At 37.4% G+C, this 26,733-nt stretch overlaps 1 protein-coding gene across 1 annotated transcript in view; it reads right to left on the bottom strand.

Annotated features, from left to right (window-relative positions):
• The window catches only part of ROR2 (receptor tyrosine kinase like orphan receptor 2), a 169,470-nt gene that overhangs the window by 63,312 nt on the left and 79,425 nt on the right, over nt 1-26,733 (bottom strand). The window lies entirely within an intron of this gene.

Genomic DNA, 26,733 nt, shown 5'->3' with positions numbered 1-26,733 from the left:
GATCAGTCTTAACCCTTTTATTACGATTTCATTTCAGCAGAAACATTCAAGGCTGCCACACTGTCATTTTAATGACTCCTGAGAACAACACTTGTGTAAAGTGCAGTGCACTTTCAAAGTTGCATCTTCCCACTGAAGAGCTCTGAATCTTGCTAGTATAAACTCCTATTTTGCAAACTACAAACTTTACCACCATTTTGTTACTGTGACAGCAGGACTGCCACAGTTTTTCATTCATCACATGGGCCAGTTTTGCTTCTATATCATCAAAATACTGTGGCTGTGAAACACCTGTTTTCGTGACATGTAAGCAAGAAACAACACACACAACCTAATTTTAGATTGCAAGTTTAACTTCTGGCACTGAGCCATGACCTCAAATTCTTACTAATATATTGAACATATCTTGTCTGAAAGTCACATACAAATCACAGCTGAGATTTCATAAGACATGTTTTCAGAAAAGCACTCACTTGAAGTGATAGCCTCTTATTTTTAACAAATGCAACAAAAAGCTCACATCTGTGAGTCAGCTACTGCAGACATAATCATAGATGGGAGTGGACCAAGCTGTGTGGAACCAGCAGCATTTACTGCTGGAAAATTGGTTGGTTCAACCTCTGAAGTGCAAAGCACAAAAAAGCTGACAGCTGCTCTAAGCAACTGTCAAACATGCTGGTCTTCATTCTTAACACTTCTGAGTCATAATGTAGATCCCTTACCTTCGGGATTGGAAAAGATTGTGTTTTAAGGCAAAAGAGTGTTCTTCACAGTGAAAATTAAAATTGGGACATATTTGTATTCTGTCTTCATGAATTTTATGATGTTTCCATATTTCAAAATATACATAGCAGGTATCCTGCTCAGATTCAAATGTTACTTTTATATTTGATACATTCCCTTGCAACCACTGTTTATTTAATCAAAGTGGACGGCTGTGGTTTTCATTATCCTTAAGCAAATATTTGCACAGGTATCAGTTACTATTGTAATATATTACCGTAAAGTTTTGCAAGTAGAAGGCAACTGTGCCAATCTAAATGTTCTCACATATGAACTTTTTGTAACATGTGTGAGCAATTGCCAAATAAATCCTTCCTAGTGTATAAGTAGTTGCCTTCCTACATGTTAGTTACAGACAGCTTTAGAACTGCCTTAGCTCCAAAGTATAGAAACACATTGCCTACTCTAATAAGCAGGAGAGGATGCTAGAACCAGAATACAAGTGTATACACAGGAATCAAAGCATCCATTATAGCAGAGAATAACATTAAGAAATGACATGATTTTAGGTACTTGTAGGAATCTAAGACTTTTGTTGATAATGAAGCTTCAAAGGAAGTGTTCCATGTTGTGTGAAGTACATGGAAGCAATGTATGTGTAGTTGGCACTTACTGCGCAATGGAAAGACAGAAAACTGCTAAGCTTAATGGGCAGCTTTTTAACTGCAAATGCTTTTGTTTATTCTCAATATTGAGTATATTCTAAAATACTAACTGGGTTTCCTCTGGTATTAAAAAAATAGAATCAAATCTTTCCATCCTTGCTTGTACATGTAGTCAAACCACCTTCCCTGCTCTGTGTGAATTTCCCAGGTCTGGCTGGTACAGAGCCCGTCAGATAATTACCAGCTGGTTCTGCACTACTGTGCAGGCTGTGATTTGGCACAGCAGCGGACTCAGAGGGGGAACTGTCATAAATGGAAAAGATGGCAGTTTAAGCTCAACACGGAGAGGTCAGGGGCTCAGTTAAGATCAAAAGGAGCCAAGCTGTAGGAGTGATAGTGGCATGTCCAGTCAAGCAGGGTGGAAGAGGGGAACTTACAACAGTATGACACTTGGCTGGCAAGATGACTTCAAAGCAGAGTGCATTTCTTCTCACTAGTCCAACCATTTTGCTGCCCACAACAACCAACATTAATATGAGGCCAATAGTTTGTTTGCCATCAAAAGCAGATTTCCTTGAAGCAAGCCCAGTTGCTTGAGTTTAACCTGACAAAGCTTCACAGCACTAGAAACAGTTATCTGATGGATGCATGGGGGCTCAGCCTCATTGATAGTAAATAACATTTACATGACAAAAGAGTACCACAAAAATTAGCAAACACCAGCTATCTTTGCTAGCGGCCACTGAGATGCCATCATTAAAGTGGTCACAGTGATGAATCTTGTTACCGAAGACCAGGAAAGTTTATTACATCTATCACCAGTTTCATGAAAACAGAGCTTTTTCTTCTCTAGTACTATCAGGCATTAATTTCTCAGCACTTACCTTTTTAAAATATTTTTATTTACATTTTTTTTAACACATCCAGCTGTTTCCTCCTCACTCTTTGAAGTTACGTGAGAATCTACATCTTCCTATAACAAAATTCAACTACAGCCAAATTTTAAAATCTTGGCAGAGTACCTGCATTAGGTACCAGTTACTGTGTTACTAAACGTATGGGAGGTTATTTTTCCTCGTATGTATACATGTTCCCGTGCTTTGGGAAAATACTGAGGGAACTCTGTTCAAAGCATCAAACGAGATGCTAACCACAACGTAATCATTAGCTGTCTGCTGCAGCACTGAAGGAATGTATCTCTGAAAAGACTGGAGTGGTTATTTGCATGTGCTGCACTTTCTATCACCAGACATTAAATTAATGCACTGGGAAAAAGCTTTTCTGGATCTTGCACTACATCCACTACTTACTGCCTCTTAGGTTTTCTAAGTACCCAACATGAAAGAGACTTGGTGATTTACAGTCCAGATCTATGAATGCAGATAAGATCTGGTCAAAGATCTGAAACAAAACAAAGAGCTCTATATTACTCTTGGAATGGCTTCTCAAATATTTTAAACTACTATGACCCAGAAAGCCAACTGATACATTGCCCTCGACCTTGTCATTCGTGGCTAGTCTGTTTTTCTCTCCTCTGTCTCTGTATTCTGTCTTGTGTATATTAATCTGAAATACCTAACCTCACTCGTTTGATAAAGTAAACACTGTACAGATAATAGGTTATTAAGTGGTCTGCTCAGTTACTTGGCTGTCCATGAGTATGTCCTGACTATGCAATATAGCAGAGACATCATTTTTGCTAGCAAGACTTTTCAATAGAAAAATATCATTAGATAAGCCTATTAAGATGCCTCCTAGGATAATGAAAGTCATACCTGAAACATATTCTAAAAATATTTATTTTCACTCTGTTTATTTATTAAATGAAATGATGTATTATTTGCATTTTCTCCTACTTGGAAAAAAAATGAACAGTGAATTACTTTATTCCTACAAAAAGAACATTCTCTATATTTATAAACTTATCTATATCCAATAAAACTAAAAGCCAGTCAAACTGCTAATGCAGGAAAGCTTAGTTATAACACAACGTAAATTAACTCTATTTTCTCCTTATACTTGCCTCACTAAAAACAACATAAACCAGTCCTCGTAACTGAGAGAAGCAGTGATAAACTGGAACACGCAAACATGACGTGTCAACCTAAATATAATAAATGAACAGAAAAAAATTTTATTGTGCATATAGAGGAAAGCCGTATGACATACACATATTTCTGACCAAAAATATGTATACAAAAAATCCAAGCACTCCATTCAAAACCTGTAAAAGAATTTAATTTCACAGCTTATGCAGAAATTGAAAGAGAATTCAGAATTGAGTATTTGGCACTGCAATTCCTGCATGCTTACAACTGCTAATAGGAGACTGAGAAAACAACAATAACAGATGGAGTCCTTAATTGTCATAAATCCCTTTCCAGGAAAAAGTCTACAAAATGGCAAAAGTAAAATTTAATTATAGTGATGAAGAAGGAGATTCGCAGATTGCAAAAATGAACTATGAAGAACATATATCCTTGTCACAGCACAGGAACTCAACTTTTAGTAGTCACAGAAGGACTGAATTCTCTTACCATAATCCACCCTTCTACCTATCACCTTCCATGAGACAAAGGCTGCTGAAAACTTTCGGTCACTTGGCTTGGCAGGACTTTGTGAAACTACTTCATAAACAAAAGAGGCAACATATATACTGTATTATGTTAGTGTAACAAGGCTTTTAAGCAGATTTGAAGTGACCTTGTGGCCTGAGTCATAAACCAAGTAATTCTTAGTGAACTTACAATTTATGGTACAATTTGACTTGAGCAGCAGCCTCTTGCTCCTTTAGGTAGTACAAAAGGCTATAAAACATTCTGATTTATTGCATTCTGATTGCTATACTTTTAATTTATCTTTTAAAAAGATAATGCTATTAATAGAGCTCCAGTACAACGACAACAAGCAAGTCAATACCTTCATATACATTTTGCTTTCCAAATAAAGAATCTAACACTCCCCACCAACCTCAAGGGCAAGCATATCAACTACAACTACTGTATCACCCAGGTTAGTATAAGATCCAATTATGTCAGCTCACTGCAGAAGTGTGCCTAATGAGGTATATTGAGCAAAATCACTTATTAAGGATACAAGTATGATTGACTTTCCTAGTTTTCCCACACTCCAGTGACTAAGCATTCAAAAGAAGCTGCTTAGGTGTGGTAATGCTTATGTGCTGAATAGTAAAGTAAGGTGAAGCCTTTATGTTAAATTGACATTTCTAGCTAAGGTTTGTGAGAGAAAGAGCTCTGGGAGACTGAGCACTGGTTGCCAAACAGCAGTGGGAACAAAGGCTGTAATTGTTACTCATCCCACTTCAGTTAACTAGAGTATAAAAAAGGCTGACCAAAATTTAGACTTGCTTGGAGGACATCTGGAAACTAAACTATAATTCAGTACCAATAGGAATGAATTTATTCAATTAGCATTACCTCAGCCTTTTTCGTAGTGTTAAGCACTGCAATTTTCTGAGAGTTTCTGATATTTCAGTTGTAGGAAATTTTTCAAGAGTAAGTTATGCAGAACCAATTAGATGATTATGAGCCTCAGATTCAGGACAAAACCAAACAGGCTTGTGTCAAAAATTCATGTGTTAATTCATTGCTATACTGTGTGTAATGGGCCTACAGAAGCATGTCTTTAGGATGGGAGAATAGTGTCATGTTAGTTGTACAAGTGAGAAGCCCTTTGAAATTCAAAGTAGTTTAAAAAATTCACATCCACCTAGAAAAAGATGTATTAGGAAAAAAGAATAATTTCAGATTTCAAGGTTTACAAAAACAAGACAATTTAAGAAAAGCACTTGTACTTATATTGTCTCTCAAATATTGTAGGCCAGGATGATTAAGACATAAACATTTACAAATCCCAAGTATTTGAAAATGTGTTTAATAGCAGAAAGCAGTTGCTACACCTAAGAAAGTGTTCAGGTTTTTGTTAGTAAATGTTTTTTTCTTTTCTTCATGGGGAGAACAGGGGCATCAATCGGTTCATCTATTTACCTCAAGCTGCAGCTTGTCGGGAAACCTGATGTAGTAATTCTTGTCTCTGCCATTCTTTCACCTTTAAGTCTTGATTTGAATCCAGATAAACAGAGACAAAAATGCTTTACCTCTTGTTTATATCTGTGATCCCCTAGCTATGATTGAGGTCCTCAGACATATTTTTATTATGCACAGAAATAATTAAGAAATTCTGATAGTGAAAATAATTCCCCAGATCAGCTCCTTAGAAGGTGCCATAGAAACACACACATTGTGTAACATTTTTGAGTAAGCTGGGAGAGGGTATTAGCCACAATGTACAATCCAAAAAACCACAGTCTTTGCAACCCAAGTTATAAGTGCAGTCTGAATCCCAAAGGCAGTAGAGAAGAAAGCCTGGAGCGACAGAGCTGCTGCCCTTTCCTGAATGAACTGCAGCAGCGCAGCAATACTTCAGACATACCTCTTGGCACCCTCCACCCCTGCTGCCCAGAGCTGCAGCTACCCCAAGCAGACTGCAGAAAGCTTCCCAATGGCAGATGTAAGGGAGAAAAACTTATCAGCCAGCTTTGTCTCCTGTGTGTACCATAAGGCTTGCTGCTGTTGGAAATGAAGAATCAAAGGGGGTATCACCATCACTTAGACCACTGCTTATGCAAAGAACCTCTGAAGTGGCTACTTACCATTAAGAAACACTTTCAAAAATCCCTGATACCACTAGAATTAATAGATCCATTAATAAATATTGTTTTCTTCCCACTTGCATTTCCCCATTTAGCTGTTCTCTTCCTAAAAAGACAAATGCTTAGGTGGCAATCCTTTCCCTGACAAACGTGGGTGCAGACAGTGTATTCAAAAACAGCAGAGTTGCTTGCGGTGAGACATAGCAGTGTTGCACTGCAATAAATAAAGTGAAGGTTCAGCAGTCCAATCAAAGTAAGTAGTTTAAGAAAAAAAAAAAAGGCATAATTACGGAGGAAAAAACCACCCTTGCGACGTAACACAGATTCTCGCTGTGAGTGTTTCAGAACAGACAGCTGAGAAGAGTGCCCTGCTTTCATTCTGTACCTTCACTCAGAAACGTAGCATAGCACCTGGGTAGTTTATGATTGCTTGTGTAGTCACATTCTTAGACTAACAGTACAGACTACAGTGTTTCTGTAAATATTCTGGACAAGAGCCCTAAAATATGAACCGTTCTGTTTATTTAAAAAATTCCTGGGACCAAGGGTACATTTCACCTTGGTGTGCTCATGGTCAGTCTGCCCTCTCTCTCTTTCCATCCATCTTTCCCTCTTTTCCTCCCTTCCTCTCTCTCCCATTCTCCCCCACCTCAAGGAAAGCTCTTAACTTTCCTTATGTTTTCACTTTACCAATTTAAGCCAAAGGACCTGCACTAATGCTAGTGAAAATATTTAAATTTGCTGGATTAAAGTTAGCCCTTAAAGAGTTACGGTCTCACCAAAATTTACCAAATTTCTGAGGTGTTGGTTAAGCCATTTTTCACTGTGGTTCACTGAGGTTACAGGTGTGTGATTACTTTAGGGTAGAGGGGAGAACTGAGCTGCTTCCACTGACATCCTTAGGCATGGGACATAAACACTCAGAGCCAAAGGTCTTCTATCTCTTCAACTGGCACATAAGAAAGAACAAACTTTTTAGATTATGATCTAATTAGAAGCACACTTGAGACTCAACTATTTTTAGTATTAAATTAACTTTTAAGTCTTCACATGTGAAGAAACAAATTTCAATTAATATTTTTTTGCTCTCCTATTCTTCTTTCTTAGATTTATCCAGGGAAAAGATGGTTATGACCAGACTTCTCTAAAACGTTGACTCATCACTCATCATGCAGTGGAGTGCTGTGCTCTGTTTACAGTACTGCAAAGCTTAAGGCGTTTTGTGAAATTTTTTCTGCCAAATGTTGCCCTGTTCAAAATCTGTATACAGCGAAATAAACACAACAGTGAAGTCCTGCCTTTTGGCAAAATGACAAAATAGACATACATTAAATGTCAACTTTCTAGAGTTTACATCACTCACACCCCTCGGTCTACAAGGACCTACAAATTACAGCTGTCGAAGTTTTTGCATAACCTAAACTTTCAGCTCTAGAGAACCCTTACTTGTCTACATTTATTTATACTCTTGGTAATGGAGTGGTTCATTATTTATGCTAGCTGTTTAAACAGTAACTGGGTTGTTTTAGGAATTGTGCCTTTGTGCAGAGATGGGCTGTGCATTTTATGTGTCTGAAGAAAATCAAGACTCATCAACAAAAGTTGACTTAAATTTGTTCAATTATAAGAGTAAAATATTTTTCCCTAAAATCTTTTGCAATAGCTTTTGCAAGTAAACAATGTAGATTAAGTTACTTCTCACATCTACTAGTCACCTTGCTTGACGGGTAGGATTTAACGTTGTGAAGTCTATAAACAGACATTGCTACATTTTCAAGTATCCTTTCATTTTTGAAGATGTGTAACTTTGCTCATGTGTAAACTACAGCTCTGGAAACATGTCTTATGGAAGAGTTATTACCTACATACTAAACAAATCTCCTGACTGAACTTAAAACGGAGACTGAGACTCTGCAGACCTTCAAAAATAGAGATGGGTGAACCTTTTCAAATACAGAGCCTTTTGATCTTGGAGATTCACAGTATTCACAGAAGTAGCAGGAACGTTTGCATCTCATCTCCAGCATTTTGAATAAGTTTCCTTTCAAAATTGACTGAATCAACAGAACTCATCATTATTTGCAGGCAACAGGGAAACCTGGACTGTGTATGAATGACAGATAGTCTGTATTTCACTGTAAAGGGAGCATTAATATAGGTAGGAGTATGCTATTTGTGCATAAATATACACACAGTTGTCACATCCCTCACACACAGTAAATATTAATTTGGATTTTTTCCTCTCCCCAGTCCCATTCTTCCAGTATCTTTTAAGCATGCACCTTTTAAGACATATTCAACAATGTAGAAATTCAAGTAATTTCCTAAAAACTAGTTAAAGAGTTTATAAAACAGCATTCTGGATCCCACATTTCAGACCTTAAAAGCCACTTATGAAAGAAGTTAAGGGTTTCATGCTAAAACACTGGTAGTGACCATGAACCCAGCACAAAGGTGAGCGTTTATGACCTTGGTGAGATGGGATTTCCATTTCCTTTAATGAGCCAAGACATCAGAACCACACTCTTAACCCACACTTACACAGAAGTGGCCCCTGGGACAGTATGTCTGTTTCTGCGGAAGCAAAGGAAAGTAGGTGTGGAGAAGAGGTAAGGGGAGATGGGGACAGGGACTTGGAGAAAGACCTGCGTAACTAGACCAAGACAATGATGGCATCTGTGGTATGGCTAATCTTTGGGCCAGAAAGGAGAGGAAGAACACAGAACAGTGAAGTTTTGCATTGGGAGTCACTGGTGACTCCCATATTCCTCAGCTCTGCGTGGCACTGCATGCATTTTTGTTCCAAAGACTGAGCCCGTCAACAGAACTGGTCACCACAGAATACTGATTTCCAATTTGCTGTCTCCAGAACAATGGCTCTTGTTCACACAGTACAGTGGTTTTTTAAGAGCTGTTTGGATTTTAAGTTTGATGGGATGGGAGAAAAACATGTTACCCCAGCTTCCCTGTCATACCATTTAATACTGGCAAAGACAGTAAAACCAAGGTGCCAACTATACCAAAAATGATACACAGTATTTAAAGGCATCTTGTTTACTCCTGTCATTCACTGTTTCTTCATTAAGCAAACAGACACATCTCAGACCTACAAACGTCTGGGCCACAGAGTTAAAACTCTGCCTTACCCCTACTGAAAGGCAGGCTGTGGTGTTTAGCCCAGGGCTCTCAAAGCATGCAAGTCTCTTGACTGGAGAGTGGAGACTGGCTGGTGAGTGAAGAAGGGCGTATTTGCCAGCTGTAAAGTCCACAACTGGCTGATCAGCCACACCCCTTGCCAAGCAGCATGTACTGAAACTTCACTCCAGCAAACTAAACAACAAAGGGGAGAACTTTATATGGAGCTGAATAAAAAGAAAGGCAGGAAGGCAAAGGGGAGGCAGGGGACCTGGGTAAGTCTGGAGAAGTCTTCAGAAGAGAATGAGGAGCTCAGATATGGAGGGACTGCACAACTCTAGGAGAAAAGCTTAGATGCAGTGGTATACATGCAGAGGGAGAACAGGTCCTAGTGAGGAAAGACAGGAAGCCAGCTGGTAAATGAAGTTCTCAGCAGAACACCTGCTCACATGTCTAGTTTAACCATAACCCCCTTTAACCATATCACCTAAGCACCTAGTTTTGGCCTGCGTAGCCTCAGTTACTCTAACCCTACTCTCACAGATCAGAGAAGTGAATGTTAAAAGTAACCCAGGTCTTGGAATGGTCTTTCGAAGATCTATGAAAAAAGAGTTAAAGAGGAAAATAATCTGTGGCATTTGAAATATAATTTGGTGGTCCCAATTAGAAAGCCCTCAATAGATAACATCAAGAGCAGTTACCTCACTCAAGAATATTTACAATTCGAAGTGCTACATTGTTTTCTTTTTAATCCCAAACTGAAAAGATTGAGTCTGCATGAGCACTAGCATTGGGATAATTTTTAGAAGAATACATTAATAGCTTAATTTACAGGCAAGAACGAGAGATGTTTGGGTAACATAGTTTTTAACTACAAGAACAATTAAAAGTTGGATGGCTAATCCTCTTCCTAGAGCTTTTCAATTTCTAAATTAGTATCTGGGAAAAGCTATTAGCTGCAGCTCATTTCTTGCAGCTGTAGAGTGCTGTAAAGTGCCAGACTGAGTCATTTCATTAGCTACTGTTTTTGAAAGAACAGCTTGCTATCTAATTCTATAAAGTCATTCAACCTCCTGGTAGCACATGTGAGGAAACATAAGACAACCCGAAGCCTTCCCCAGTCACCGTTTCTGAGAGCAGACTGACAGCAACAGAACCAAAAACAGAGAAGGGGAAAAGCACACATGGTTTATGTCTGATCTCTTAGCCTTTGTCATAAGGAAATGTAATCCGCACATACAACAAATTATGCTCTAGTTAAAATGCCTCAGCTTCAATCAGGTAGGTATTTGCCTCAGCTTCAATCAGGGTTTTAGCTGTAATCTACAAATTCCTAAAACCTACGCAACCCAGTTGTTGCACAATCACAATAATGGGGCTTCTACTATTATGGAAAATGAAAACATAACTTTGGATAAAGCAGCCATAGGGGTAGCCATGATTGTTTATCGTCTTGCATATACCACGCAACCAAAGTGCCAGCAGAGAGCAAGGAGGGACAAAAGGATTTTAAGGAAGCAGAAATTTTAAATGTCTTTGACTCATAGCAGCCTATACTTATTACTTAACATGCTGAGGTATCAAGTTGATACAAGAGTTGTGACTGATGTAAGAAACGTATTAAATACAGGCATTTTCTCTTCTTAAATCAACCAGTCTAGATCTCTAATGCTACACATGCTAGTTTATGTGTGAAAAAGTACTACAGGCCCTCATCATTCTTTATAATAACCATACAGTTGAAATACTTCTCTTCTTTTGAAAAACAGCTTTATAATAAGTAAGCAGTACACTTCAACCTCATAGCAACATGCCTCAAAGCATCTTCTTTCATTAATATGGTTTGTCATTTTACAAAAATATATACTAAGGCTATTTGTATTCTACACAAAGCTAGAATGTAAGACTTGAAACAGAACACTTAACATTTAAGATAAAATATGTACATTTCAGTTCCGAATGAGGCAGTAAATCAGCCAAAACTTGCTTCTGACAGACTAGTGATGAATTATAGGATTTTCAGTAATACTCCAATAAACAAAGTGAACACTGTTCTTCATGCAGAAACTACTGGTTAAATCACATATGACATAGATCTGGTATCCTTGCTGGAAAATATGACATTACCTTGATTGTCAGACAACCTTCTAGAAACACTCAATTTTCCAGCCTGCCTCTATGTAAGCGCACAGTTTGAAAGAAAAATTATGTGATAGAAGTCATAAACATACAAAAAACCTATCTAGCAATGTAGATCTTGAAGGAGTTTTCTATGGTCTGGATCAAGGGAGAAAAATACTTTCAAAAACACACTGTGAAGGAAGGAAGAGGGATTACATGAAGCTGGAATTATTTTGCAAAGAAAATTAAGCCTGTCATCCCACTCCAACAGGCTGTAAAAGATGCCTGATGTTAGAATCAGTTTGTCACCAAGGCAGAGATGACAAGAGGTAGAGTTCTGTATGGCATCTGGAACAAGACCTGCCTTGCGATGGTAAACTCCCTATACTTTTGGCAGGGAAACAGTACCACCTGCACTACGTGGCAAAACTCGTTTATTTGTGTACGAGGCTGAGATCACACACTCCTTGATGAAACATGCCTGTTTCAAACACGCTTGTGGAGCAAAAATGCTGTGTATGTACCGCTGTACATTAAAGTGAAAGTTTGCCATGGCAGAAATTGTTCACAGAATAATTTCAACTAGAACATCTATTCTAATTCTTGGACAAAACAATTAAATTGTATAAATGGCAGATTAACAGAATGAAATTACATCACCCCTCATCTGTCTGCTTTTGAAGTGATGAGCAAATCTGTTTAGTGAAGTGGGAAAGCGTACCAACACTTCCTATCAAATTTCCTTTCTTCAGAGAGCCAGCTTCTCAGATCTCCACAGGGTCTAGGCAGGGTGGATAAAAATGCAAGAATTTTTAAAATAGATGGCTTTCAGATCTTTACTTAAAGACATTTTTATTTTCAAATTCCCCATTTATATTTAAATTCGAAATTATTATGTCCTGTGCAAAGTAATAATCTAGTAAACACAATTAATTTAGGCTACAAAAATATTCAGTAGTATTTAAAGTGTTTAAAAAAAATTCAGTCTCTGAAAAAGTAGAAGCCAAAGACAAAGCAACTGTAGCTAGAATAAGCTGAAATGTTAAGGCAGCTTTTGACAGAACCAGACTATTCCACAGGTGCATAGTGAATATTTGCTTCATTCCAAATTTCAACTACTTCATTCAAAGCTGAAAAACCAACTGGGATTTTAAAAGCCTGGAAACCTTATTTTCCTCTTACAATCCATGAATAAAAATGAGGTGAGAGGCTGAGATCCAGTTTTTAAATATCGAAGTCCATGGTAATGAGAAACAATCAGTTCAATTCACTACTACAGATAAAATTGTATTTACTAAGTCAATGTGTTTCAAATTAAAAACATATTTTTGGAAAGTTATTTTCTCTTCCATTCTCATGTTAAAGAGATTTTATTTTACTATTTTTTTCCAAGGCTTGTTTTATGCACAAACAGCAAAACCGTAAGTAATAAATGCTTACACTAACATTGTTTAAATTTTGTGAAATAGAGAAAATAACAAATGTATATTAAACTACACTACTGATAAAGTGCATTGCCCCATTAGAAAAACGGATACCAGTAACACACTTAGAAACCTTTAAAATGTTTTAATTATCAAAGACAACCACATTTCCCTAATAAACAAACAAAAAAAAATTAAAAGAAGATTGAAAGGAACAGTTTTCCTATTTTCCACCTTAAATTATAGTCAGAAGCACTGTCTTTGCCTAGAACCTGGAGGAAAAGGGAGATCAGTTGCAGTCCTTGGAAACAACTTAGCCCCTCTGCTAAACGCATTTCAGGTTTCTTTCATAGCAGCAGGAAAGAGTCATGATGCAGATATGAGGCTACTTCTGTTGAGAAAGAGCACAAAATTTCAATTTCTTCTTTTGATAAAATCAAAGTGCTGAAAATATGAGCTCTAAAAATATGGTGGTATGGAGCTGACAGTGGGATTTGCTAGTTGGCACCATCCCTCTCCATTATCTCAACTTTTAAAAAAAATTTAGAAGAGCTAATTTCTGTTTTAAGACAAATTTCCTCCCTTTCTCTTGACATACAAGCAGTTTTTTCCCTTCGCCTTTAAACAGCAAGGCACAGTCTCTGTGGGGGGAAGATAAGAGGCAACTCCCCCAAAATTAAAATACATCAGTAAAAACGACAAGAGGGGCACTAGCCTACCCCATCTGGGGCCGCAGAATGCCACTGCTTTAATGTCTCATGGTGGGAGCATAACAGCTGCTTTGATATGTAACAACACCTCCATAATTACTGAGATTGTACAGTGAAAAGACTTCATCAAGTTGCTTTCAATTAAGTCATTTGATGTTATAAATTTATCTTCAGTTTCCTGTCAAAGAGAAATGATCAGGGAGTTGAAAGGGCCTGTTTAGGCTACAATGAGGTGTTTTCTGCAGTGAGTCAAGTTGCACAGATGAAATCAGACCAATTCAAATCTCTAGTATGGGCCAGGTGCCTAGTACAGCTGGCACTCAGATTCAAAGAGTTTGATATTAAACAATGTTAATAAACATGTTGAGGACAATTTTGGGCAAAATAAAAACATAAACTAATGGGAGTTTTTGTTTTGTTTTGGGTTTTTTTGCCATTTGAACACCTTGCAAACTGCCACAGTTGTGTTATATAGAAGCAGAGCTAGCTTAGCCAGCTTTGTAATTACCTAAAAACTTGTACCACTGGCTCAGTTAATTTGACACATCCCTGATCCCGGTGTGAAGGTCTGTATTTTAACCAGGCAGTTCCATCACTTATGCAAAATATAAATTATTTAAAAAGGGAAATTGCAGGTTGTGATACCACTTAGGTGTTCTGGAGCAAAACCACAGTAGTAGGTACTATTTTTTTCCCCATTACTTTGCCAATTTAATCAAGCTTTCCTTCCCAAGACTAATTTCCTTGATGATATTGCTTGGCATAAAATACAAACATATTTTTCTGTTGTACTGTTTATTGGCACATATTTAACAAGAGGTTTTCCTCACACTTTTGATTTTATGACTACAAATAGCATATGCTATTATATAGTTTATTTAAAGTCTCACCAGTTCCACTGAACATCTTCAGTACCTTTTTAAGATAAAGTTATTGCTATTCAAAAGAAAATTCATTCAGACAGCTATCTGGTAATGCAGAAGATCAAACACTAAGTTTTTTACTGCATATGTATCATACATTGTTGAGCCATACATATATATACCATATATAATTGCTTATGACAGTTATATATGCACAGGTTTTAACAGCTTTTATTTATCAGAGAAAAGCAAACAACTTATCTTATAAAACTTAATTTGCTCACAAACCAGAATGAGTTACCTGAAAGGTATGAAGCTGATCCAGTTTAGCTATGCTGATGTACCTCTTAAGTTGCCTGAGCTCTTCTACCAATTTAGGCAGTAAAAATGGTACAAAATGGATAAAACTGTACTGTTATGAAGATGTTTGTATTCATGACCTCCTCAGGTACGGGTGGCCCCACAGATATTCTAACTGTCAGTGGGCAGTCAGCCCTATCCTCCAGCTATTTGCTCACAGGATCAGCAAAAGAGGAAACTGAGGACATCGGAAACTGTATTGACGAGAAATGTAGTATGACAGCAGTAAAAATTCATTCTTTTGAGCAGCATTTCACCTTTCCAAGCCATTTCCTCCCAGCACCACCACGAGGCCCAAGCACAAACTCAAAGCAGCTCAAAGCAGCTCTGACTGCTCCCAGGCATTCTGCAGATGCTGCATGACATCAGGCATTAACCTCCACTATGGCACGAGATAAGTCAGTGATAGAATTTGCACTTGGGGCATAGGACCAAGGAACCGAAGAATATAGCAAAGACTTGACGTCTGTGAACTCTGCCTGCTTACCTGTTCCCCCTGAGCTTGCTTTCCACTCAGAACCATCTGTGCCTTCATATTCCTTTCCAGGGACCTGATGATCTATGCATTGGCCCTCTACAGGCTCAAGACTGAGTAGATGGAACATGTAAGTCAGAAAACTCTGGTTTACTAGAGTTCATACAGCAAGAACTTTGCAAGAACTTTAAGGCAATGTAAGAGCCTCACTCTCCCATTCACCTTCAGTATCATGCAAGGTGGCCACCTGCACCAATGGGTTTCAGAGGTTGGCAGGAATGTGTTAGAGTGAGCTAGAAACCTAGCCATCTTAATGCAAAAGGAGGTTGCCCTGTCTTTCCTGGGAACACCTCAGTGGTCACAGCACTGAAGAGTCAGTGGTAGGAGAAATGACATCTGACTTAAACCATATGACTAAACATGGCTACAACTGGCTGGAGTACTGGCATGCACAAGTGAACAAACAACAGAAGTTGTCTTTCCTGGTACCTAGAGAGAGATACTTTTTCTCCAGTATCCAGCAGAGAACCACAGAAATAGTTTTCAGTTAGACCATAAAAAGGAGACAAGGATCAGAAGTACCTAGGAACATGGATCCTGCAACATCTGAAAGCAGATGGGAAGGGTAAAGTCACCTCCAGCTAGGTACAAATGAAATGAGCCCTACACACTCAGTTCAGATACAGCTAAACATTTGTTAAATACAAACCAGAAGTAACAGCAATATTGACTTGGTCCCAGAACCTATGTGGCTCAGATAGAGCAGCTAAAGCCAGATTATGATGGTTTCGTGGCCTGCATTTGAGGCAATAAGCATTCTTCCACCCTCCCCAGAAAAAACAAATCAGGTCACTCTTGAGCTGAAATAAAAACATCTGTGACATGTTCTACCAATAATTGTGTTTATCTTTTTTAAACATGTTGCTTTTTTGCAGTCATCACTACACATGGCTTATATTGACAGTTATGGGCAATGTCCACAACTGATGTCACACTGGTCTACCCGTCAGTAAACCATCACACTTCAGTCTTCAATGTTTTCCCAAGCACTAAGCATATAAACCCTGCTGCATTGTAGTTATGTAGTAACAACAATGTAATTATAATTGTATGGACCAAATAGGGGCAGTTATGGGGGAGAAAAGAAATGGCAAAGAAACATCAATAAGTAACTAAGTAGTAAATACACGATTCAGCAACTTAAATACAACACACAGTATCTATCTTCTGTCATTTAAGCAGAACATGTAACAGCCCAAAAGACCTCACTAGAACTGATTTTAAATACCCGCAGTTCAACATATTTAATATGTATTTCAGAGTACCTGGTTAAGCAGAAATATCTTCTCTTTCTCTATATAAAAAGAGAATAATCTTAAGAGACAAAAATGAAAACTTGACCCTTGGTAAATACTGCAAAAGCTAAAGGCTGGATTTTTCAAAAGAAGTCAGTACCCCTAAACTCTCTTTCACAGAACAGTCACTTCACAGCTGCTGAGCATTGTGTATATGCCAATCTCACCATGAGGCCTTTATTTCCAATTGTAAAATTTTATATATATATATGTGTCTGTGTGTATAATGCAACAATTATAAAAGCAAACCAAAAACTTTAATCAGTTCAAACTCTTACAAGACACTATATTTACTAAAGGTACAATTTAAGTGCATTAGTGCCTACATGTAATAAACCTATTGTGAAATAATTAATTTTCTAAAACAAATACAAATTTTATACTGCCTGTGTCTGAGATACACTGGAGAGAAGTAAGTTAGATAGTCCAGTTTAAGAACTCATGCACTTCCTCTGATTCTGCATGCATAGATGAGGGTTGGAGGATCTAATGATGCTGTGTAATACGGATTTATTGGTTCAGAGTGATGCTAGACCAAGTTTCTTAGAGGTTTTATAGTCAGCAGTGCCGCTGGTCTCTCTCTAATTTATACTTTTGATTTATGTTCCTATAATTTGAACAAAGCTTTGTCCAAATTATCGAGCGCTCTCTCTTTAGCACTGATATCTAGTAGTTACAATCTCTGTAACCTTTAACACCACCTTCAGAAATCTCCATCAACAAAGAAAAGAGTGTTTGTGGTTAAAATGTGTTCTCACTGATATTCAGCAATTTCAGAAGATTTATTAGAGATCTTTTGAAAAGATCTCATAGTTTCATAGATATACTCTCAGATGTATCAATATAGATAAAACAAAACCATCACTATTAAATGTTTATTTTATATTTTTAATGAGCATTTTCAGCACATTTTTGCTCATCTATTTTCTAAAGACATAACAAAATTTTATGAATCTTGAGCTACATTACCTCTGTGAGCCAAAAGCAAACAAATCAGCTAACCCTCATGCTCCTAAGCAAACGTTTCCAGAGAACCCCTCTCAAACACACGTTATTGAATGTTCTTCAGAAGCCAAAGGCAGGTCCCTAGAGCCACATGAGGAATGACAGACGTGTCATGCCATTAATCCAGCCCTTTCTCCTTACTTCAGTAGTTATGTCTCAAAAACAGTAATTTAATTAAATTTGAAGTGCCCATCAACAATAGTTATGGACTTGGGTGGAAAACGGACCTTGAGATAAAGAGAAATTAATGGAAAGCATGTATCTTCATATTGAGGACTTTCAGTTCTGTTCCATGACCCTGTTACCAGAATTACCTGAAACTAACAAAACCTAGAGCACTTCACAGCGAGTAGGTGAGGACTTTACCTAAGTCAAGTCAATAAAGAGACAGTGCTTTAAGAAAAGCCTTCTGGGAAAGAGAACTTTTTAGCTCAGCTGGTGACCCAGGCACCCCAGAGCTACCTACTGTTCCCCTGCATTCAGATGGGACATATTTGGTAAGAGGAGCTCAGTTCCCACAGTGGAGAAAAGAACAGCATTCAGTTGCCAGCACCTGTAGGGACCAAAAAGAAATCCTCGTAGATGAACCACATGAGGCCATGGCCAGCTCAGGACTACCTTCTTCTCAGCAGCAGCAGGACACATAGTATAGACTCATGGTAAAAGGTAGCCAGGTCCCAGGCATCAGAAATAAGAGGCACTGGAGCCAGCTCTTGGACAAAGAACCATGGTTGAAGACCATCACGTAACTAGAAATACTTGTGCAAGGGCTGGGAAGACACTGGGCTTGGGAAAACAAAGGTAGAGACTTCAGATCCAGAAGATGACCCCTCTAATTTGTGAATCCCCAGCTGGTAGATTATAGGGATGCCTCATGCTTATCCACTGGATATGCTCTGTTCTTAAAATAAGCCTATATACAAAGTTGCAGCCTCATTTTTCAGTCCCCTGTGAAGTGTCTCTGCTCTTAGGCAATTACTGAAATTCAGAACATGTTTGTAAGGCAGGCATGATGCACCTTCTCACAAAGTGTCACTGGGAGATGCAGAAAAGTTCTTTTAGGCCTTTACACCAAAATGCAGACAGTAAGGGAGTGGATACCTATCTAATGCACATATTTCTCACTAGCTTATAGTCTCTTCTGTCTTCCCTCAAGAAGTGAAAAACTGTGCAATGTATGCTTTTCTTCTCTCATTTCTCCTGTTTCCCGTATTAAATAAAAATTAAAAATAAATAAAGGTGGTGAGAAAAAGGCAGAAAAAGATAAAATTAATACAAGGTACCCGAAACACAGTAGTCCCCCAAGAAAACAACCATTTCACAATAAACCTGGATATCTACCAGCTGAAGGGTTAACAAATTTGTTTCTAGCCTTACTTTTCTTAAACAGATGTTCCACACAACATTAAATAGGGGCTAGAAAGAGGGGGGAGGCAGAGAATGAACTCTGGTGAAATATGGAATTTTTAAAGGCATTTCCTTCTCCCTAAGACGCAAAAGCTGTGATCACTTAAGTCTTTGCTTTTTTAAATACATATTCATTTTGTAGCTTTTGCCAAACTAAATGAATCCAGTCTTTGAAAACCTGTTTTTAAAAGAAAAAAATCATAATTTTTGAAGTCATACTTGAAGTCTGATTATTTTCCAAGAATGTCAACAAAAATGTGTATGAATTTCCCCCTTTACAATGAATTCTTCTTAACTGTTCAGAAGTGTGCCGCAACAGTAAGTTAGTGTGACAGATCTTAAACTTTCAGATCTAAATAAATTCATTTTACTCAATAATTAGGAAAACACACACTCATTTCTTCTGGAATGGTGTTTCTGTATTCTTTCTTCTGTTGTGGGTTTTTTTGTTGGGTTGTTTTTTGTTTGATTTCTGGGTTTTTTTTAATTTGCCAAAGATAATATCAAGTAATGCTAATAGAGCTGTTGACCCTGAAATTCAAATACTGCTTAGCAGTATAGAATAATATTATCAAATTTTATAAAATACTTTCTGAAACTGCATTTGGGAATGTTTTTATTAATTAATAACTTAAAGTTGATCGTGTTTCCAAAGAATGTTCCAGTTTTCTGACTACACAGATGTTTCATACACCTTACTCTTCCTTTATGTGAAGTTTTGAATGAAAGCATAAATCTTTCAGGAATGTGGACTCCCAGATAAAATATTTCTTTCACTCCTGAAGAGCTGTAAAATATTTTTAAAATTCAGAATGTGTTAAAAATGGTGGGGGTTTTTTGAAAAGTTTAAAATGTTAAAAAATCAGAATGTTGTTACTTCCCAAATGACAGGGTAGCTCAGAAGGCCTTGCTATAAGAAAGGGAGAAATTTCTCATCCATAGCAATATAGTTATACATCTGTTGAACTATATGAAATACAAAAGTTAGAAGGAAATGGAAAAAAATAATTTCACAAAAAATGTGAAAGTGTTTTTTGTTTCTAAAGGTCCAGACTAATCTGATTTTTCTATATTCTACATGTACACATTACATATTGTTACCACTTTTATTGCTCTGCTTTTTCACCTCCAACTTCATGACTCTTACATTTAAGAAAAACAATCTTGAAAAACATTAGTCAATTTTAACAGGCATAAAGCAAGGCAGGTGGAAAATGAAAACAATGGAATACTGATAAATTATGAATTATGTGATAAAAAATTCTTGCTGGGTAGGGCCCCACACTTATGTGCGTGTTGGCAGCGTTCACTGTAGCAACAACCTTTAGTAAACCATCATTAGTAGTCAACTGGACTGTAATGTGGAAAAAAACAGCTAAATCAATTAAATACTCAAAGAAAAATATGATTTTAGATGTTCAAAACCACCAAAATTAAAGTAGTGTTAGATGATTCCCATTCAGTATTGGTGAGGATCCTCACATAGGTGAGGATTCCTGATGCAGACACCACTTATGTGAAGAGGAGGAAATAAGCCCATCACTCTGTGGTTCTAAACATAGGAAAGGTATCCATCCTGGAAGACAAATGGGAATTTCTCTTTTGCAATGTGTAATGCAATGCCCAATCTTTTTCAGACAGTTTTTTTCATTCATTTCTATCCCAAAACATTAATGGAATGAAAATTATTGCTTACTATTTTCTCTTATTTATTGCCTAGAAATTATTCTTTCCTCTGCTTTAACCAGTGTCTTCTGTGTGTTAGGAAATTCAATTGTGTCCCAAGCTTCTGTTCCAACAAATGCAGTATTTTGTCTTTTTTACAAGGTCAAATAGTAATGATCATTCATTTCTCTTTCTCTGTCATTGGCCTGACTTGTTTAGTCACTGCATATCCTATAGGAAAAGTCAAAATAAACAGACAAAAAACTTATCAGATTCTCAGTAAATTCAGAGTAAATAGTGTCTTTTTGAAGGCTACATAGTCCAGCACACCAATAAAAGCTCTGAAGGTCTGTTACGCTACAACAGCATGCAGTATCGTTTTAATGAAAAATTTTATCAGAAACAAAGGCACTGAAGTCAGTGAGGAAATTCCTAGTAATAAACAGAAAATAATTATAATATTAATAATTAACAATAATAATAATAAATTAAAATAACCACTAATGACTTGGCCATATATGGGACACTAGAGTTCCTGATATTATAGTGCTACTTCAAACACTGCAAGAAAAATCAGTACAGACAGATTAGGCATATAGTGAATAAATTAAATTCTCAACCTCAAGATATTTATATGCATTAAAATGATGTATTTTCCAGAGCTTCTGAAACATAAGCAGTAATTCAGAGCATACTCTGCAAACAGACACCATTTGACTATAGTAGAAGTACCAAGCCTGAAGGTGTAACAGAACCAGGTCCATACACGCAAGAGGGAAACTTTTAACGTCCAGCTCTTAGGGAAGCTGGCAAGTAGAAAGCCAGAACTTCAGGGGGCTATCATTAAGAGCTAGAGACAGTTGGGCTCTCTTCTTTTCAAGCTCTTGCATGCCATTTTTCTTTCAGTAACTCAAACCTGCAGGAAATGTGGCCTCCACTGCACCATGTGCATCACACATGTGATGAAAAATAACAGCACAAAGAGAAGGAAGAAGCAAAACACAAGCTGATTTATAGACCACTCATATTTCTGACTGAAAGCATACACTCACATCTTCAACAAAACAGGAGACATACTACTTGCCTTTTAACTGTAAGGAAATTCAGCCATAGTCCAGAATTTTCAGCAGGGATAAATAAAATAGCCCTCACTAAAACAACAGCCTGAGTCTCTCTCTCAAAACCCTTCTTGCTGTTAAGCATGTGAAAGTAACTTTGTACTTGCTGGTGATGACAGAGGTAGCTGAACAAATGCCAAATACCATTAGGAGTTATTTCAAAATCTTCAATCCTCCTGAGATTACAGAAGTAGTTCTGTAGACACCAAAAGACTTTATGGAACTGGAGTGACATGACAGCTCCCCAAATTCTTGGGCACTTGGTTAAAAAGATCTCATTGGTAATAATTTATGATATTTTCCCAAAAATGAATGAAAATAGTCCTCAGAACATATTGAGCATCACTAAAAACGGAAGTTGCGTTCCCTTTTCAACAGTGATGTTGCAAAGGAATCATAATTATTCAACTTTATTGTACTCGCCAGTTTACTTTAAAAAAAAACAAACAACCAACAAAAAAATTCCAGCCCTTGCACAGTGAATAAACTATTGTTTACATAAAAATAACTAGAAACTTGACAGTCTTTTTTAATTCTTCTTTCTACGTTCTGTTTATACTAAACATGACCCTTCTGGAGGAGAACGGTTCACAGGGGAAGAGAAAATGAATTGTGTGTTCAGTGCTTTAAGGCTATGATGTCAGGGCCCCACTGTGCAGGGGCCAACATTTGTATTACAGCCATTACTTATTCTTGCTAAGCCTCAAATAACACCAGAAAGATAACAGGAATACAGATTTTCAAATTCTCCTCGTTTCCAAACACAGACAATGCACTGATAGATGATAGAAACTAGAAGTAAACTGTCCTCTTTAATTCTTAGCAAGGTAACTGTCTTTTCAAAATCTGTTCCCCTTAGCATAAGCTATTTTCACTGAAATATTTTGGGGTGCTCACTGTTTGCACAGCAGCTGTACTTTGTCACAGTTTGATGAAGCAGACCTGCTTTGACAGGGAACAGGGTTACTAAGGGCTGTCATTCATATATGCTGAACCAGAGCAGGAGATCAGTCAGTTTCTGAGCCCATGCCCTGCTCTTTATAAATATCCCCATGTGTTTGCAATTAGTTAGTGGGCTATTCTGGCAGCAAAGGTTATTGAAGGCTGTTTTCCAGACGTGGGTTGTTTGTTTTTTTTTTTTCCTCTCTGCACAGCTAAGACTCAATCTTAGCATGTTTAATAACACAGCCAAACAGTAGGCTCCTGTACACACATATCAAAAAACACCTTAAATGGAAGAGTTTATCTGCCTTCCCTTGCAAAAATTGGATGTGCTTTAGATCTAGAGGACTGCAGAATGCAATTGTGTAGCTTTTAGCAACCTATGACAAGCAACAGAAGCCTTGCAAAGGATGGAATACTTCTGAAATCCAGTTTTAGTCGCTGTAGTGTTTAGAGAGTGAACAAGGGGAAGGGTTTGACCCCTGCTGATCTGAAATTTCACTGCACTAACTGTTTAATTAAGAAATTAAGTTAGTTAAGTATTCCCCTCCAAGTTCTCTAAGTATGTGCCCGATTAATTGAGCATTACAGTTGCATCTCAAGAAATACATTCACTTGTGCGTGATAGAGGTACAACCTACACCTTATTGGAGTAAATCATCAGGGCCTTCAGGAACATGCGGCATGACATACCAGACATACATCAAAATACCAAATTTCTGTTTCTTCTTCTACACCAGACAGTAATTTAGGTATCAACCTAACTGCCTATATCTCATAATTACAAGTAGCATATGGAATAATTGTACATAGCAAATATCCTCAACCAGACACAGCATTGAAGACTATTCCTAATATACTGCTACAGCATGAGGGAATATGCTGGATTCAGAACTAGCACTGAATAAAGAAATATAATGTGATTATGTAACTTTGGTAACTTTGTAAACAATGTTTGCATTTCAATAGGCTGTCTGTTGCTCAGTAAAATTAAAACTGTAGTGCTTACTTCAAAATCCTTGGATACAAAAAGTAAAACTAAACAAAGTGCAGCGTAAAGTGCTACAGTTTAAGAGAAAGGTTTTATGGGATTACTAATTTACTAACCAAACCACCCTTCATGGTTTATGTGACTCATGAACTTAAAATAAAGTAAGCATTGAAGTTGTAGCATAAAATGTGGGTTCTGCAATCTAATCTGACCAGGTGACTCTTGATATTCTCATAGCACTGTCCTGCAATGGCCAAGGGCATCTGAAGAGAACAAGAATAAACCTAACTTCTACTGCTAACATAAGCCACTGTTTCTTTCCCAAGTCATACTATTGCTACGGTTTGCCTGTTCATTGCACTACAGAGAAATGCAACTGAGTCAATACAAGCATCAGATGCACAGCCAATAGAAGCAGCAGTTAACTCGTGATCTTTGTTACAAGAACAATTTAAATACACAATAAAACCTGTCAATTTTCATTTGTTATGGAAATTGGAGGGAATTTAAAATATATCAGACTAGGAAAACTTATGTTGGTGGAATTATTGAAGTCAGGACAAGTCCAACACATTTCACCTTTCATCTTTCTAAATGCAAGCTAGACGAGCAACATGTAATCATACAGAAGGTGTGAAATGGATTGTTCTTGTGCAGCACATTGACACATACGCATTTTAAAGAAGAAAATAAGGAGAGAATATAGTCAAAAGAGTTGACTCTGCAAAGGGCTTTCACAATGAGTTACAATCAGTAGGATTATTCACGTGACTAAATGCAACTCATTATGAATTAGGTTTTAAATTAAGAAAATGTCAGGATTAGCTAACACACAAGAAGGATGAGAAATAGGCTGCATGAAGGTGAGGAATCTAAAATTATGCAGTCTTCAAGGAAGGCAGCATACCATGTTGGTACTTAAAAAAGTCTGTTGAAAGGGAAAGTTATTAGATGATTCTCAAATTCCATAGCTACACATAAACCATAACCAACTACATTCAAACCATATCTCCATATTATATATTTAATACAGATGGGTTAAAAAGCAAGCCTAACATCTAGTCCTCTTCAAGCACCTGGAATGAAATAAGAGTTTGATCCAAAAAACAAATGCAATCTAATTTTTCCAGTACAGAGTCAAATACAGACGTAACCTTACAAGGTAATTTGATTTCATGATACTTCTACCATTTGGCAATGAAACAGTCTGATAGCAGCTTCCAGGAATTCAGCATAAAGCCAGGCACAATCAGAACCAGAATTTGGGCATGAGCTCAAATTGTAGGTGAAATTTCACTCAGATTTGCCCTTCAAGTTCGTCTTCAGTATATGTACTATTAAGTACACAAGAGGAAAGACCTGAATAGAAACATAAGGATGTTAAATGGAATTGTTCTTTTTAACAGTATTTACTGTTGCAAATGAAAAACAAAATAAATGCTTTGATTACATAATGAAGGAAGACAAAAGAACCAAAATGACATCCTCATGCACACTTCTTGAAAAGATCAGTCAAAGTCCATCCATTATTTACAGTCCTAGTGTACCAGGGCTGACAAGTATCTATACAGAGGGGTGAAAATCTGTATTGCTGGTTCAGGACAGGATTACTTTATTATGAACAACAGAAAGGCTCCAAATCATTTCATCATTGTCCAGGAAACTAGATGAAAATTCCTGTCCCAAAATTTTCCAGCATATCTGTTTGCACAAGGAGATTCCCTTTATAAGCAGAGAGTGTAGCTTAACATTGTTGTAACACACTGACCTCCGATGTCAGTTGCTTTCCAAAGTTTATAAGCCTCAGGCCTCACTGGAATCCAGCACAGTGTCTCATTCACAGTTGACAATAGTGAAGGAATGCTTGCAATATGAAGGAACAAGCAATCAGACAAAAAGTAGTAGACAGGGCCAATAATATGATTGCACAGCATACTCTGCATTTATCTTGAATTTCCCTTACAAAATTCAGCATTTGCCACCTATGATTCACAGTTGCTAAGAGATGTAAATATGTAACAGATCAGTCATTCACCTCTCTGCCAATGGAGAATTAAATGCGTACAGTATGTTTTCTAATATTTATCCAGCTCAGTTTTATGAGTTCCAAGAAATGGAACCTCCCTTGAGAAACTATTCCTGACAGTGACAGAAACCTTCTGATGGTACAACGCATTACATTGACAGTAAATAAAAAAAAGCTTGCTTAAGTTTACTGTTGTTCTTCATTATTTTACAATACCCTTTACTACCAGTGATGCTTACACCATCTAAGTATTTCTGTGCTTGCACCTTCCTGTGCCATCATCACTTCCTCAAAATGCTCACACCTTAACCAATCCTCTTCATGCATCTGCACACATATACACAGGGTCTAATTATTTTTGTTGCTTGTCTCAAAGCTCCTTTCAATTCATTAACATCTATTAATGGCAAATTCACATCTGCAACAACCTAGCAAAATATTTTCCCACCTCACAGAAAAGGTTGTTTTACACAAAACTGTTTCTGTGCAGTCTGCTTCTCAGCCCAGCCCTTCTCAAGCATGTTCAGAAACCTTTCCTCCAGAAGCCATGCTGTCTTAAACAGTCTTTACATCCCCTGTCCTGACCCTTTTTTCTCAGTATGTCTATGGTAGACATGTATCTGTTTATCTAGTCATGCTGTGATTTGGATCAAGCAGCTAACCAGGCTAAAAATAACCCAGAAAAAGAGAAAAAGAAAAGGTTATTTTCAACGCAAATGTTTTCCAATCCAGTTCACTACACGGGTGCACCCCCTTGTTGTACCAGTTGATTGATGGGGTCTCTGGAGATTGGAATAAGCAACAGAAAGCATGCCTGCAGTGCTGAATAGCACTGCCAGAAAAGGATATGGACATGAAACTATAGTCTTCCCGTGAAGAACATCTTGCCAGAGTGCCTGGAACCACACTTCATCGCCTGCCCAGAGAACCCTGCGCTGTGATGAAGTGCAAACACTCATTGGTGTGAGATACAGACAAAATCAGGTGAGAGGGTCTATTTTTATTCTGTATTCTAAATAAAGCAATGTATATCTTTAAAAGTAGAACAAAGGCAGTATATTTTTGCCAACAGTGAA

The sequence above is a fragment of the Strix aluco genome, chromosome Z, assembly GCF_031877795.1.
Source record: "Strix aluco isolate bStrAlu1 chromosome Z, bStrAlu1.hap1, whole genome shotgun sequence".
NCBI lineage: Eukaryota > Metazoa > Chordata > Aves > Strigiformes > Strigidae > Strix > Strix aluco.
The sequence above is the reverse complement of the archived record's forward strand: the minus strand, read 5'-3'. Positions and strand labels throughout refer to the sequence as shown.